This window comes from Rhinatrema bivittatum, chromosome 2 (assembly GCF_901001135.1).
Source record: "Rhinatrema bivittatum chromosome 2, aRhiBiv1.1, whole genome shotgun sequence".
Taxonomy (NCBI): Eukaryota; Metazoa; Chordata; class Amphibia; order Gymnophiona; family Rhinatrematidae; genus Rhinatrema; species Rhinatrema bivittatum.
In genome coordinates this window covers 221,580,934-221,597,642 of record NC_042616.1, presented here as the reverse complement: position 1 = coordinate 221,597,642, position 16,709 = coordinate 221,580,934, and the positions used below count along the sequence as shown (strand labels likewise).

The 16,709-nt window shown below is 43.4% G+C and overlaps 1 protein-coding gene across 1 annotated transcript in view; it reads right to left on the bottom strand.

The window, feature by feature from the left end:
• CHN2 (chimerin 2) overlaps positions 1-16,709 on the bottom strand; it is a 480,978-nt gene that overhangs the window by 378,208 nt on the left and 86,061 nt on the right. The gene's annotated exons all lie outside the window — the stretch shown is intronic.

The window sequence follows — 16,709 nt, the reverse complement described above, 5'->3', positions numbered from 1 at the left end:
ACCAGCAAAGCAAGTGAGATAACAGGGCAAACTTTACCCGATTATTTTTGAACACATATTCAGCCACAATTACTCAGTTAACTGTGCAGCTGAATATCCGTCCAAATCTATCCACTAGATTCAGGGCTGCTATTTGGGTAGCTAGAGTTAGATGGCTAAATTCACCAAGTCAGCACTAAATACGATGCTGACGAAATCTGAACGCCAGTCCCAGGAATGCCTCAGACAGAGCCCATTTTCTACCCAGATAAATTTGTGCAGCTTGATATTTCAACTGCACAAATTTAGGGCCAGATTTTATTAAAGACTTTCTCTTATTCTGTGTCTGAGAAAAAAAAAGGTTATTAAATTGGGCCCTTAGCAAGTAAAGGGGCCATATTTTAGACAGGTAAATCTTTTCAATATTGAACCCTTATGCATACCTTTCCCTACCTGCAAAAAGTCATTCATTAAATCCAAGAACCTAATTGCCAGCATCTGCCAGCACAATGCAAAATTATTAGCAGACCATGGCGGGGGAAGGAGCTAGAGCCAGCTGCATCAGCCAGTCAAGGCTAGGCAGCAGATCGAACCTGAGAGGAAGGAGGTAGCAGTGACAAATACGGTGGCGGATCAAGCCCTGGGAGGGGTGCGATGCCATAGCAGCGGTGGCGGATTGGGTCTGGGAGGGCTGAAGGTGGCACTGGTCCTTCTTTCAGAAAACTGATAGAAGAGAAATGCAGTTGAATTGGGCCCTTGCTTATACTGCCATGATAGAAACACTGCAAATGAATGATTTGCAAAACATATAGAAGCAGTATGTTTAAACAACATAACACCAAGTACAAGAGGGTCATTGGCAAAACAGCAGAAAGAACTAGTGTACAAGTCAATCGTATTTCCTGTATAGTTATGTCTATAATGCACAAGGTTTGCTGGATTTAAAATACATGATTTTTTATGAATCAGCTGAGAAGTCTTGGTACGTGCCCACATGATTGTGCTGGGAATGAGGAGAAACTTTAGGGATGTTACAGTTAGCCTGCACAGATGATAAATTCTGTTAAATGTTAGCTAACGTTTTTCTTCTTGTTCCTTCACCCTGAGAACGCACTGATGTTATATTTATTTTTTTTTTCTTTCAGCTAAGGTGGATTTGTGTATGTCAAGCACTGGCTGATGTTTCGGACCTTATGTCGAAAGAAAACTAACCTAATCTATTTTATACTTACAGAATATCCTGCCTTAGTCCCAACTGACCTCTCAGGGCAGCTTACAACCAATGGAAAGACAATTTCATAAACACAAAATATAACATTAAAACTTCAGTTCATAAATACATATGCAACTCAGAGAAAAAAAAATAAAAAAAGAGATTATAAAGCCATGTTCACTGTTTTATGATCAGAGGTTAACATTCAGTGGAATTACTCTTACAAGAGCCATTTTGTTTAATGACTGCTAAAACAAACCAAAAACAAACACTCAGATCTGAAAAAACAATAGGAATGACCTTGGTGAAAACATGAACACGTCAGTGAACCTCTGGACAGCTACCTAACAGGAACAGAGCCCCTGCTTTGGTAAGACAAGTAAGCAACCCATGACGGAGAGCACCCTTAAGGCAGATGTAATTGGTTTATTTAAATTTCTCTCTCCAGAGTAAAATCTGTCTAAAATCAAATTTCTGAGTAAACAAAAAAAGATGACAACATTCAGACTATTCAGCAGGAAGTTAAAAGGATCATTAATTGTGAAGGGTATACAATGAAGGGATGGCCCATTGGCTCAGTGGGAAGTGCCGAGCACCACCTTAACAAGGAGCTGGGTTTGATTTCCGTTTCCTGGGGAAAGGTTATGGAGACCCATGGAACACGATTTGGCACCCATGGTTGCAGGGTTACAGAAGCAGCCCTGGTGCATTGTCCTCAGCTGAAAATTGCCACTGAAATGACTGGATTGGGTGAATTGGTGGGGGGGGGGGCGGTTTTAATAAAATAGGGAAAATACCCCCTGGTAGTTGCAAATGAGGGTTCATTGTGTTTCCACAAAAAGTACACGCAACAAGAAAAACACTGGATAAATGATTAACTGCTCTTCTAAAAATGCCAGGTGAGTGTCCCATAACATTATTAACTGATATGTGAAAGCAAAGGACTTGACTTGCAAGAAAGCAACAAAAGTTACTGAAAGTCCAAATTTAACAGCCTGATCTCAAGGTTGAAAGGATACCAGGATATTTAACAGCTAAGTGCCAGGACCTACAGTTGGAGAAAACAATAGCAGTTTCCTTGGATCCTTTAGAGCATGACAGAACACAGCATCTTCTGGAACAGTGTCGATGCCAGGACAGAGAACCAGCAGATCATAGCTTCACAGTACAATTCAGGGGGAAAAAAAACCAAGGTGAGAAATGCTATTGCTAGTAAGTGGCCAGCAGTATGACTAGGCGAATGCACCTTGGGTTATTCCAGGCTGAAAAAGGAGTAAAGGACAACAAAATGTGAAGGGTGGGGATTACCGGATTAGACGATTAGTTTATTATATCTTCTTCGACCTCATTTGTTCCAAACAATAAACATAATTTGTGTGTGTTGCATAGGAAAAACTAATATGGAATAAACAAGTAGACAGTGGTTGAAACAATGGACAGAGACCAAGAGACCTTAGCAGAAATTCTATTTCTATTTTGGCCAGTGATACTCATGACATTATAACCTCTGAAGGGCAAGGATTCATTGAAACTAAGTACATTGTTGTTTGGTACCCTATACATGATTACTGATACACTGTAGAAACTTTTTTAATTATGAGGAATAAAACCACAGAAAAATCCAGAGTGAGTGTGAAAGGACCCCCTTGCTCCCTATCCTATACTGTCCTTAGATTAAACCCTAAATTAGGATTTAGGTAGGAAGGAGGAGTTGGCAGACGACCCCTTGCAGGCACCTCCTGTGAGGATGCCTTTGATTGGTCAGCAGCCTGAATAAAAGCAGGTAGTGCATGAGGAGCAGAGGGGCATTTTTGAACTGGAGATGGGAGAAGGAGAAAAAAAAAGTGTTGCAGGGGTTCCTAAGTTTAGGCCCACCAGCCTGGGGAAGAGACTTATCTTTGGTCTGTACCCCGCAGGTCTAGAAGGGAGGTTTTGGGGTTTTTATTGTTTTTGGGAAGAATTTTCTTTCCTACCCAGGAGGATTATCACCTCTGCCTGTGGAAGGTCAGGATAGGGTACAGGTGTTTCTCTGCCAACTAGCTAAGGAGGGATATCAATGACCTGGCAGAGAAGGAAGAGAGAAGTATTTTTGAGCTTTGAGAAGTTTTGCTTCTATTGTTTTGGAGGGATCTTCTGGCATCGATGCCTTCCCACTGAAAGGAAGAAGAGACTTTTAGGTGAATTTTAAAAACCCGGCATGCACCAAAGCCAGGAGATATTCAAGCATGTCTAGCAAGTACATGCCATGCGGATTTTAAAAGGCGCCCACGTACGCACATCTCCCGGTACGTGCACAAGTCAGAAAGCCCAGAAAAGGTGCGGGGTGTGGTCTGGGCAGGGCAAGGGCAGGACATGAGCATTCCAGGACGTTGACATGAAATGTGTGCATAAGTATTTATGGGTACAATTGCATGCCGGGGTCCCCATCCATGTAACTTTCCTACTACAATGGATGGTGTGTAAGTAATAAAATTAAAAAACAAAACAAAACACTAGGCTAGTCAGTGGAGTTTTAAGGGTTGGGGCTAACAGGGAGAAAGGGAGGCTAATAACCTAGGGAGGTTTAGAAGTCTAGCCGTTAACTGGGCAAACTGGGAATGAACTGGGAAAACTATTAATGGCGTTGGCATGCGTCTGTTATAAAATCCCCCCCTACTTACATGGTAGAGGTGGCATTTGCGCACACATGTGCACATCTATTTAAAATTGTGTCCTCATGTATGCATGTTCAGCCTATTTTATACCATGCACGCACATACGTATGTGTTATACGAATGCCAGCTCGTGCCATCCTTTGGTGCGAGCTGGCATTCGCGCGCACGTGCGCCCACGTGGCTGTTTAAAAATGTTACCAGAAGTCTAAACCAGAAGTCCAGAGCTAACATCTAAGAGAGAGAGAGAGAGGGAGGGAGAAAAGGAGATCCAAGTTCCCACTGGAAGCCCACATGTTGGGTTTCCTGCCTGGTGCTTGCCTCCTAAGGGACCCTGATGCAATTGCGTGGTATTGAGAGGAAAAGTATAAGGGGATTGTTTATTTTGGTGAAAAGATCAGCCAGAGATTTGGGTTGCTAAGTGGGCATGAAGCCCTTCAAATTTTGTTTGCCACACCCTGACAGCGGATCCAGTGCCTTCATTAAGAGTCAGAGGTGCCCTAAAGCAAGGACATCATGACAGTGACTATACCTGAGAAAATGAGCGATGCCCACCCCGTGAGCCTAAAGCCCCAGAGTTGAATCCTCCTCCCTGCTGGAAAATCCCGGCATCCTGGGGACCTGCTGAGGACTGGATAAAGGGGGAGCTGGTAAAGAGTAGATTTGGGGCAACCGTTTGCCACTGCATTCCAGTCAACCATCAAAACGAGGGTCCCACCTTGTAAAGGTAATTTTTGCAGAAAGGGTAGGAAAGGGGTTAGTTAAATAAACCTGAGATTCTGTGCCATCTGCCGCCATTCCTTTTACCACCGTGGCAGATTTAAAGCGAGATGTTCTCTGCCTGCATCAGTGTCTGCAGTACTGCAGTGCTAGCTGGTGTTTGGATGATGTGATAGCCAAATGCTGTAGAAAAAAAACAAACACATGCACAAGAGACTTTCACTTGCTGTATGTCTGAATTAGACCAGGAAACATGTCTGAGCTGTTAGCCTAATTCTTCCTGCTTAAAAAAAAAAAAAAAGTACACTCCCATAACATCCTCTTAGATTATAAGGAATTGGGATTTACACAAATAAAGCACCGAGAGAAGTGGAAATGCTGAACCTGGCCATCCCCCTCGGACGCACTGGTGGAAAACAAAAGTCACTCACCAAGACGTATAGTTTGCTCAACAGTACAAGACTGAGTGTCTCACAGCTGATATTTAATTAACGTTCTCGGTACTATTTATTTACTTATAAATATTTGATATTCTGCCTTTTCCTTAAATAGTCTCAAGGTATATGACAATCAAAATTAAATCAAGCTTAGGGTTACAGTAGCATTAGTCTGAGGTGAGTTACAATCAGAGTTAAATCAAAATTGCAGCTGCAGTAGCACTAGCACTACAGTTTTTTTTATGAGAACAAAAACAATCAAACATGAAGCTAGGGCACTTGTACAGATAAAGATAGGAAGAGAGGAAGCCTAAGTAGTTTTGGGCTGTAGCACTGCTGACAGTGACGGAGCTGTGAATCGGCAGAGTTGTGAATAAGTCATCTAGGAACTGGTAGTACCTGAAGTTGATAATCAAGGATCTATTTGGTAGGTGAGGAGCAAGAGCATAGGCACAGGTACAAGAATAAAGAGGCATTTACAATGAGGCAGGCACCTAGAACAGGCAAGCAAGAGTGCTGAGTTTGCAAGCCTAGTGGTCTGATGAAAGGTTCTGGTAGTCACTTCACAGGACAGAAAATCTCTGCTGAGGAGACTAAGGAAAGGCTCGAGCCAAAACGTCAAACCTTAACTTTTGAAAGGTTTGGGGATGTGTTGGGACAGGAATAGATAGGACGGCACATTCTGGTTTCAGGGTTTCAAAGAAATGGGGGAGGGGGGGGGTTGTAATTATTTCTTTATTAAATCCTTCAAGATAACCTTGAGAACAAAAAAGTTACATTTAACCTGAACACCACAAAAACCATACCACAGGCTAAGCAAACATACGTAGCTCGAATTCTAGTCCACAATAAGGGAGACAGCAATGCCACAATCCCAAGAAAAAAAAAAAAAAAGTATAAAGTCAAAGAAACCACAATTAAGCAGCGCCAGATTACTTGGAGAACATTAACGGAGTTAAGATGTTACTGAAGAGCTGAAAGCCAAGATGAGGACTGCGCCATTGCACAGATTTATCACCCAAAAGAATAAAAAAAGGTTTACTTAAGATGGCTCAAAAAATGAGACCTCATTGTACTTATCATAACTTTTACAAGGAAGTTTTTTTTTAAAACTAAGCACTTATTTGCAGCACTTTAGGTCTCATAAAAAAAAACTGTTTAGGCTTTTTCTGTATGACTTTGGGCACAGCACAGAAACCCCTGACTAATTTGGAGAAAAACTTCACTCCAATGCCTAAAAAATGCCCGAGCAACCGGCCTCTGTCCCGATCCTATGCTAAAGAAACAATCGAGGCGATGCAATATCGGCGCACGTTAAAGGGGTGCTGCTCATGGTTTATTTATTTAATTCTTTTTTATTCCGGTATTAGTGGTTACAATATACCGGTTTACGTCCGAACTGAAGGTAGAATATACATCAAACAGGGACATGGGATGGGACTACAAGGAACAGGGGAGGCGGGCAGCCGGAAGCTGGCAGACAAGAGATCAGACTATAGAAAATAACATGCTAAATAACGTAACATAACAAATAAGTTCAATTCACGTACTGATGCAGCAAAGGGGTTAAGACGCAGGGATAAGGGAGCGACCGCTCCTTTATCGCGCGCCGATCCGCCTCTCCGGGGCGCCCAATGCTAAATGCAAATGGGCTGCCACGGGATTAAGTCAGAGGAAGTAGAGAAAAAGCAGTAGTTTCTGCAGTTCTGTGCACTTTTTGGGTTCCTCAAGACAAACGCTAGCTCCAGAGCTGGCAATTTTTGAGAGTAAACATGTGTGCCTCGGGCACACATTTTTTTTTTTGCATGGAAGGGGAAATCTATAATAGACTTAGCAACATCTATTTGCATATTATGGGGTAGATTTTACAAATCTACGCGCGCGCAAACAAAAGTACACGGACTACGCGCGTATCTTATAAAATCCGGGGTCGGCATGCACAAGGGGGTGCACATTTGTGCAACTTGCGCTCAGGACTCAGTGCAGGGTGTGCTGCATGGCTGCAATCTAAGTTTGGTCAGGAATTCCTCAAATAGGAGTTATTTCTCTCCTATCTGCAGCCACTAAGGCCTCAGGGTCCCATCAGGACTGGGGAAACTCTGTTGGGCTCTAACTGCCCTCACACAGGGGCCAAAGTGCGCCCAGCCTAGCACAGGGCTTTACATGCGGTTAGCATGTGCATTTTGGACTCTCTAGACTAGCGCCCAGAGCAGTAAGGAGTTTAGCATATCCAAAACGTGCGGACTAAGAAACGCGAGCAGGATAGCACCCGTCAGATGTAAATTGTATGTAGATGAAGACATTAACTATTAGTAAAGCGCTGGGCACCGAATGCATACTTTTTAGTGTGGCAAATTTAACTCAAGCCTCAGAAGTGGAGTAAAATCAGCATGTATCACTGTGACACTAATTTACTGCTTTTGGTGGAGAAAAATAATTGCATATTTTACTTCCTTAAAAGAAAGGAACCCAAAAGGCGCCTAATATTTTGTTGAGGTTGCTGATGCGAATAGCAAAAAAAAGAAACAGGATGAAAATGGACGCTCGTACTGAGCGCTATGGACTCTCAATTCAGTTAGTGCGCCCTTTTTATCACAGCCTCTGTGTGGCTGCGTGAGCGTCAGGGAAACAGGCGCTCAATCCGAGCACCTGCTTTCAAGCCAGCGTCTTATTGCATTGACCTCTCAGTGTATTTCATGCAAAAACAGCAATCCTTCAGCCCTTCCTGGCTTAGAGCCCAACTTCGGCTACTGCCTCTGCAGGGACAGTCCTAGTGAGCTGCTCCTGCAGCTAAATTACTGTGTCAAGTTGTATGGTCTGCTGGTTTGCTTTCTGAGTCTGTTTAAAACAGTCCAGACTCCTACAATTTCAGAGCAAGTCAAATCAAAACCAGTTTCAAAATGAAATTCCAGACAGAGACAGTTTCAAAGCAGCCTAAAAACTCTCAAGTTCCTGACAGGCTTCTCTTCCTGCTTTCTGGATTGCTGGGGCTTTAATCTAGGATGATCTCCCACCCTTGCCTCCTGCTCCGGTTCATAATTGCAGGCAGCTGGGATCTCTGTGGCCTGGCTGGAGGGTTTTCTTCAGCAGGTTTGTTTCTTTGCCTTGAAATATGTGGGGGGTTCTCCTACTCTCCCACAATCACGTTATGATGGTAGTTATGTGTAACCAGCCATTTGTGAGTGGTGCGTGTGAAGCTGGAAGACGCAGAGTTCATAATGCCTTCCATGAATGAATTATTTTATGTTAAACACAACGGGCCACACTTTCAGTACTCTGCATAATCCTGTGAAGATTTCTGCTAGCAGTTTACAAACTGTGTGGTGGGAGCCGCACAGTTCATAAAATACCGGCGGATATCTGCCCTAAAAGTACATGCAATGTGTTTGTAATGCAGGAAACTTGTACTCATATTTGACGTGCATAATAGTTATATGTGCGTGTAACAGCACAGAGTTATACGCGGAGGCACGAATTTTAAAAGAACGGCGTACTCTGCTTCTGAAAATACTCACTGGCGTGCATACTTGCCATCACCTCTTCACTGAACTTCCTAGCACTTCACCCTGACCTTCCAATCAAAAACCCGCAGACAAAAAGACAAGCGCAACTTCACTTCCACAATGTCACCAGCAGGTGCAAAAAACGCACAGGCAAGTTTGGTAATATATGCACGTATACCACCTACAAAATAGCTACTGTGTGCCTACTTGCAAACCCTGTCCTGGAGCACACCTTATCCTCCCCTCTTAAGATCACACACATAAATGCCGCAAGCGTGGACAGACTCGCAATGTTCCCAAAATAGCACATACGCGCCAACGTGCTGCTTAATACACATACGTGATTTTACCCAGGAAACCTTTTAAAAATGAACCCCCGATAAGAAGTGCAACAGGTAAGTAGATGAATCCCGGTGACCCAGAAATATATGCTGTACATATGGGGGTAATTTTATAACGGGCTACATAAAATTTACAGGCTGTTACGTGCTCAAGTTACACCAGTTGTCACAGCAAGCATGCAGGTATGTATACGTCCGCTTTGAAAACCATCCTGGCAAAAAAACTGCGCGCACACAATTACACCTCCTATTTGGTGCACATAGGTTTTGGGCAGGAATTTACATGCAATACTTTTTAAAAGGTGGTCCAGTGGGGCCGATAACGTGATCCCGTATCATTCAGGAGATGCCTTGGGAGGGTACTGTGGTGACAAACAGGAGGTAAAAATACGACAACTGGGAGGTTTGTGATAAGACTGTTTGATGTGTGCTCCAAGGGGAATACCAGTAATCTATTGTACTAAAGTGGGGAGATGGGCAGTTATTTTGGTATTTTTTCTATACAGTATTAAAAGTACAGATTTGCAGGAAGGAAGTTTTGTTGTTGGTTTTGCTGTTTCTGCAAATCGCCTTACTCTGAAATCCTGTGATCACTGATTGAATCAATACCTTTTAATATATTTTCTATACCAAGGGCGGCCCCATTCCAGTCCTCAAGAGCTATAAACAGACCTGGTTTTCAGGATATCCATAATGAATATGCACAAGATAAAATGCATAAAATGGAGGCAGGGCATGCAAATCTATCTTGTGCATATTCATTGCAGATAGCCTGAAAATCTGATCCGTTTGTGGCTCTCAAGGACTGGAGTTGGCATGTACATCCTAACTGCTGGGAACCCAAAATTCCCAATAAAAGTTTTGATTGGTTAAACCCACCTGCAGTGCGGCTTCTTTAATCCCAAGGTAAAAGGCATCTTGGGGTACATGGAAGTGGTTGGATATCAGTCAGAAGGATCACAGATGGGAAAGAAGGTTTCGTGGACCTTTCCCTGTCCAGTGGGGTACATAAAACCCTAGCCTCTGAGTTGACCAATTTAGAATTTGAAAGCTTAGAGAGACCGATGCTCAGACAGCAAACAAGCATCAGACATTTCTCAACTATTAATGTGCCCTGTCTGAGGATTACAATAATATGGAAATAAAAATATGGCAGTGAAAATGCGCAGACAGTTCAGTGAGGTATCTGCATCTGGTGCTGCAACAGCCTGTAAAGGTGGGACGTGAAAAAAGAACCCTTGGGAGGTTCACAACCTCAGGAAGCAGTCTGGTGACTCACTAATAAAGAGTCTGCGTCACCGTATCACGGGAAAACAACTCTACCAAATCAACACGTCACCTGCAAAGCGGTCGCTGCTCACTTCCAGTCAGCTTCATCAACAAGCTCAGTTCACGCAGCTCGGATGTTTTCATAGAAAGAAAAGATGGCTTAAAAACAGACTTCCAAAAGTATCAGCGGACAGTGGTACTTTAATGACTGCCAGACCACCAAAACCACCTTTACAGCTTCCATTCACTGCAGCTGAATCTGAGGGCATCTTCCAAAATTCTGTACAAAAATGTATGTTTTATGAGCCTATGCCTCACCCCCTCATATTATATATTTCTATAGCTGCATAGATATATCTATATCTATCTATATCTATATATTTATTTATTTATTTAACAGTTTTTTATACCGACCTTCATAGTAATAACCATATCGGATCGGTTTACATTTAACAAGGGAATAACTGGAGTAACAATTCAAGTAAACGAGAGCTAAACAATGGGTAGGAATAAGTCAAAGTTACAATCAACAGGGAAAGAGAACTTGGAAGCTTGCGTGGACTGTATATCTGTGGATCTGTATATCTATATGTAGAGACCCTTTAGGTCTCCACTAGATGGCCCTAGTCCAATTCAGGGATTAGTGAATTAGGAGAAAGGCCATATCATTCTGAACAGCACCTCCTCTGAAGCTTGCTGGAGGGCTGAGCTCCTCTGTGAATAAGAGAGGGGGAGTAGCAGGAATAGGGTGGCTTTTTGGGGTTGTTTTGTTAGAGTTGGAGAGCAAGGATCTGTTAGGGCTTCTCAGCTATTCTGGTTGGGCCCTCCAGCCTAACCATGGTTGAAAAGGTTTTTCCTTACCAGGCACCCAATGCCTGGAGGGTTCCCGCCTAGGTCCTGGATTTTGAAACAGTTTTAACGTTCCTTTGGGACGTTGATTTTTTCCCTCTGTGGGCAGACCCTGGACCTGTTCAGAGAAGGGACAGAGGTGACTCACTCCATTAAAGACTGAAAGAGAGTTTTACCTTTTTGGTTTTGTGAAGAAGTCCTATTTTGGTGTTTTTTTTTCTGAGTTAGGGCAGGAAGTTTGGAGCCACCCTTCCTTGCCCGGAGGTTTGGGAAAGCAAAGATGTATTTTCTCTGTCTGGGACTTTTCATCCAAGGAGGTCCAGCTGCAGATCGGAGAGGAGAACAGGCCTGAGGAGTTTGGGAGACATCTGGAGACCCCCACTGGAATCTTCGACCCGGGCACAGGACAGAAACTGGTGTGTGAAACAACTGGAGACCCTCTGGACCTCAGGTACCGTTTTGGAGAAAGGATTTCCACCACAGTCAGTATATCCCACCCACTTGGGATATTGAACTATCCTCTCCCTGGAGGGAACAATTCTCAGGGCCTAGTGTGAGGGACACTTCCACAGAGGGGTAAAAACCTAAACCATTGGAACGCAGTCTGTGTGGAAACAAGCATTCATGGACATTGAGCATTTTTGATAAATCAAAGTAAAATTTTAATTTGGAACATTCACCAATGAGGGCAGCTTGTTATTTCCAGAATTCCGATCCCAAACAGCTGATAGTAACAGGGAGAGGTTTCCATTTAGGCCTTGGGCCTTGAAGGATATCCTTCCCACTAGTAGAAAAGAACCCATACCCCAGGGCAAAATGGACTGGTGATTGTAAAATTGGGACTTAGCCCTGGGATTTATTGTGGGGCCAATAAAGTGCAGCAAACACCCTCAATCGGGGTTATATATATATATATATATATATATATATATATATATATATATATATATATATATATATATTATGCACACATACCCACACAATATTACCTCATAATAATGGTATCTTGCCATGACATGTCCTGGGAGCAATCTTTTCAAATGTTAAAGTGTCATCCTGCAATCTAATAATGGTGCTTCTCTCTCTTTTTTGCATAAATGCGAGATGCTGCTTAAATGAGCCCTGGTTAGTGCATGCCACCACCCTCAGTCTCCCTTTAGAGCAACAATCCCACCTACTGACCATCTTCTAAACATAATTTCAAAATATCAGTGCTAATTAGGCAGTTCATTTAGCAACAATCAACTGGGTCTTGCTGTAAATTGATCTTGTTCCTGCAAAGCCCGTGCTTAGCAAGTACCCTGTGTCAGCAGGGAATGCCAGGTTTCCTCCGAGCACCATTATGTCTTGATGTAGGCAGTATAATATTGCTGCCTTGCCAGCATACACATTGATTAGCTCTGAAGTATCAATGCTGCAGACTGAGGTGGAAATATCAATACGATAAAAAGCAAAAAGCAGAGACCGGGATCTGCAGCAAGAAGGGTAGCAAATATAGAGAAAACTCGAGCAGATGATTACATTGGTGTTATTATAATGTTCTGGCAATTACAAAGGAGTTCTTAACACTTCCCATGGGAGGGGTGGGGGGTGGAGAAATAGGTCTGACAGGATGAGACCACTGATTTAAGAGACATTTAAGTGCTTTTCTATTGTTGGTGGGAAGCAGTGTGAATGAACTGAAAATGAGACCAAAAGAGTGTGTGTGTGTGTGTCTGTGTGTGTGTCTGTGTGTATGTATAAATATATACATATACACACATACACACCTGCATTTGCTAAAAGTTTCCTAAGTGTTCAAAAAAAAAAAAAAAAAAAGGAACCAAAATAAATTGCAATTTATTTTTTTTTGGACCCAACAGTTTGCTCCTGCTCCGTTTGGCCTCCAGCTCAGTCAGAACCAGGGATGGTACCCTGGAGCCATAAGACTTCATTTGTAACTACCCAGGAGATTTTGCTCCTATTTGTCTTCTCTCCCACCTCCCCCATCATACCTAACTTGGTCATTGCAGTAGTGTTTCCTGGGCCCAGGTGCCATGCGCCAGGACTCCTTCCAGAACCCTGCAATCATCATGGTCTCTGAATCCAGCCACTATCAATGACCACAGGGTGGCAGGGAGGGAGAGGCTGTGATTGCTGCCTCCACAGTGGCCATAGCCCCGGCCAACATAGGAAGCAAACTGGGGACCTTTTGCACAGTGCCGCCACTGAACCACCAGTCCAGCCTAAGTTGGCCAATTTTTTTAATTAGCCAAGCGACGTAGGTGGAAAATCCAAATCACATATGTAATGCACCCACACACACAATGATTTGGTAAAATGTTCAGGTCCACAAACTTCAGAGGCTGTTCCAAATAAATGCTTTGTTAACTTAGAAGAGACATCTCAAATCCTGGTGTTCACAGTCCCACTGACACGGACGGTGTTTCGATTAACTACGGCGAGAGGGACCAAATCTCAGTTCACATGCATTCAAAAAAAAAAAAAAACCCAGGCTTGTATACGGACATCAATCAGCTAAAGAAGGTAGCACTCAGAGCAGTTTTAGGATATAGTACTGAATATCTCAAGGAAGCTTAAAGAGTGGCATGTGCAGATACTGATTGATGTCCGTATACAAGCCTGGATTGTTGACAGCATATGAACTGAGATTTGGTCCCTCCCCATGTAGTTAATCGAAACACGGTCTTGTGTTGGGGGGGGGGGGGGGGGGGGGGGAGGATGACTGTGATCATCAGGATTTGAGATGTTGTCTCTTCTAAGTTACTAAAACATTTATTTGTAACAGTCTCTGAAGTTTGTGGACCTGAACAAGCTGGAGACTTGTATGCTTTCAGCATAACCCAGTGGGTGAGTCCCTGGCTGAGTGGAAGGGCCCAGTATTGTGACATCAACAGGGCATAATCAGCCTTGAGAAACAGTGACACTTGCAAGGACCAGTATATCATATCAAAACTGGTGCAAATCAGTTGAACCACAGCATGGCAGAAAAGTGACTATGTACAGACAATAAAATGAACGAAAATCAAAAGGCATCTTCATTCATTATGAAATCCTCCTAAAGCAATGCTTTACTAGCCCTTTTTTTTTTTTAATTATTATTATTAAATTATCTTCTATTTTCATTTTGAGTCTTTGGTTACAAAATCTAGTAAAACAAGGATCAGTATATGTTAATTACATTAAAGCTGGTCATGTGCATGGTATTACAAAACTGCCCAAATGTACTGTGTCAGAGGAGTACAGATTTACAGTCTCATAATCTCACCTTAATATAGCCAGGTAACAAACTGCCTACCCTCTAGGACTCAGCACAAAGAACAGTGTTTCTCTTTTCAAACATTTTCCAGCAGATCTACATCACAAAGACATCTTCACTTTAAACATTCCATTCCTCACTCTCACCTCAATATGTAATCATAACACTAGTTAATATCTAACTTAGGGGGTCATTTTCCAGACGGATCGCACGCGATAAGGGACGTTTCACACGCGAAAAGTCCCTTATTGCGTGCAATACCAGGATGGGGACGGAGTCGGTCCCGGAAGAGGAGGAGTCGGGGCATCACTGGGGTCGACTCCGCGAAGACACCGTGGACGATGAAAAGGTAAGGGCCTTTTCGCGTCCTATTTCGCGCCCAATAGCTACACCTTCTATGGTGGCGCTATTGGGTGCGAAACCGGCAGCGATCACACCGCGGCGGAGCGATAGCTGCAGGCTAGTGCAGGACCGCCCCCCCGTTTCGGCCCCCCGCCCCTCATTAGCTAAAGTATCGCAGGCCTGCAATACTTTAGAAAATGAGGCCCATAGTCAATTATGATTATAAATGGCATCTCCCACTATACTACACTCATCTAAATTAGGGGTCTATGTAATCAGCTAGGAGTTAAAAACTGTGCACTGAAATTCAGTACACTTTCTTAATGCACAAAATTAACTCCCGCTGCAGTAAGCTAATGGTATTCTAATGTATCAGGAGTTTAAAAAAAAAATGCACACAAACTAGAAAATGTGCACAAAGAAAAGACTTAGTGCACAGAAAAACATGATCTATGCACATAAATTATGTTTCATGTGCAGAAGACATGGTTTATGTACACAAAGCATTTTTTCTGTGCATAAAATGTTGACTACACGTCCCAACATAGGAACTCTTACTTCTGCCCATAGACTATATTCCTCCTCAGACCAGAAATAAAATTTCCAACATTAACACAGCAAGTGTTCAGCCAGTACAAGTCTCTGCACTGGAGGGGGTTAATAGCGAATGCCATTCATTTGCATGGGATTTCCATACTAGGGCGCTAAGCAGTGTGCACAATTCAACACACATTTTTTGTGTGCAAAACTTGTTGCATTGGAAGTAAAGTCTGCACACAAAATATGTGTGAACAACTGCAGGTAAAATTGTGTGCTTTGCTGAATGCACCTTATTAAAATTGGACCCTTAGTAGGCAGGGGGATCTAGCTACGCTTTTTGGTTACCTCATGTCTGCCCAAAACGCTGTTCTGCTTCCCCATTTCTTCTGTGTGCACTTTTTAAAGGTTGAACAGATAATTGTTAAGTTCTGTGCTGCTAGCTGGTCTCCTGGGCTTTTTAACCCCTATGATCTGCATACAGAGAGAAAATAGTGATTGTCATGGTACTATTCAAAGTTTGTGTTGTGAGGACAGGATGCGGTCGCTTGCTCGAGAGAGAGTGAGCCCTTGGATCACAGGACAGCCTCAGGGCGAGGCTTCAAGGTAAACACTGTGAGAAGCAATAGTATTTGGGCATGGGCTGAACTTGAAATATAGTTTAGACTTGGATCGACGCACACTCAGACCTCCACTGAACCCGTACACACAGAGTGATACCAACAACGCAATGCTGGCCTCTAGGGTAGCCCTCCGGCCACTCAATAGCACTTTTGGACCAGCCACTTGGAACGGAGAGTACATCAGAACAGACGAAGGCTGAGGAACATGAGCGAAGACACTGAAGGCTTGGCACATGAACGAAGACTATGAATTTGGACAAAGGCTCTGGAGACAAGGAACATGAACGAAGGCTCAGGTTCAGGTTAGAGTTCAGCTTCCTGGGGCACTGCACCTCAGCGTGCCCTACACAGTCTCGCATGGGTTGGTCACATACCACACTTTCTCCATTGTGCGCCCTACACAACCTGACACAGGTTAGTCACGGAGTATGCAGGAGCGAGACAGGCTCTGGACTGAGACTCTGATGAGGACAGGAACCAGGACATCTCTTGGAATGAGGAATCATGGCTTGGAACGAGGAACAAGGAAATCTGCTGGCTGGACAAGCTCCACAAGTCCTGGAACTAGGAACATGACTAGAAACTTGAGACTTGACCACAACATGGCTTGGAACTTGGAACTCTAAAAACACTTGGAGACAGGCCCTGTGCCAGTAAATACCCTACACAGCTTCCCAAGGACTGGTCATGGACATGACACTGGCAAGCCTGGAGGAGGGACGAGGGAGGATCTAGAAGGCTGACCTTGGAATGAAGACAGGATCATCATGAACTTCATTGAAGGTTCAGAAGAGGCGGAGACTTCGACTTGGAACTGTCGAGAGACCAGGAATGTGGAATGTAGAACATGGAGGAGCTTCCACGAAGAACAAAGTGACCAGGAACATGGAATAGGAACAGGAACATGGAACAAGATCAGGAACATCCAACGAAGAACATGAAGACCATCAAGACATGAGTATGACCACGGAAAACCTTGATGAACG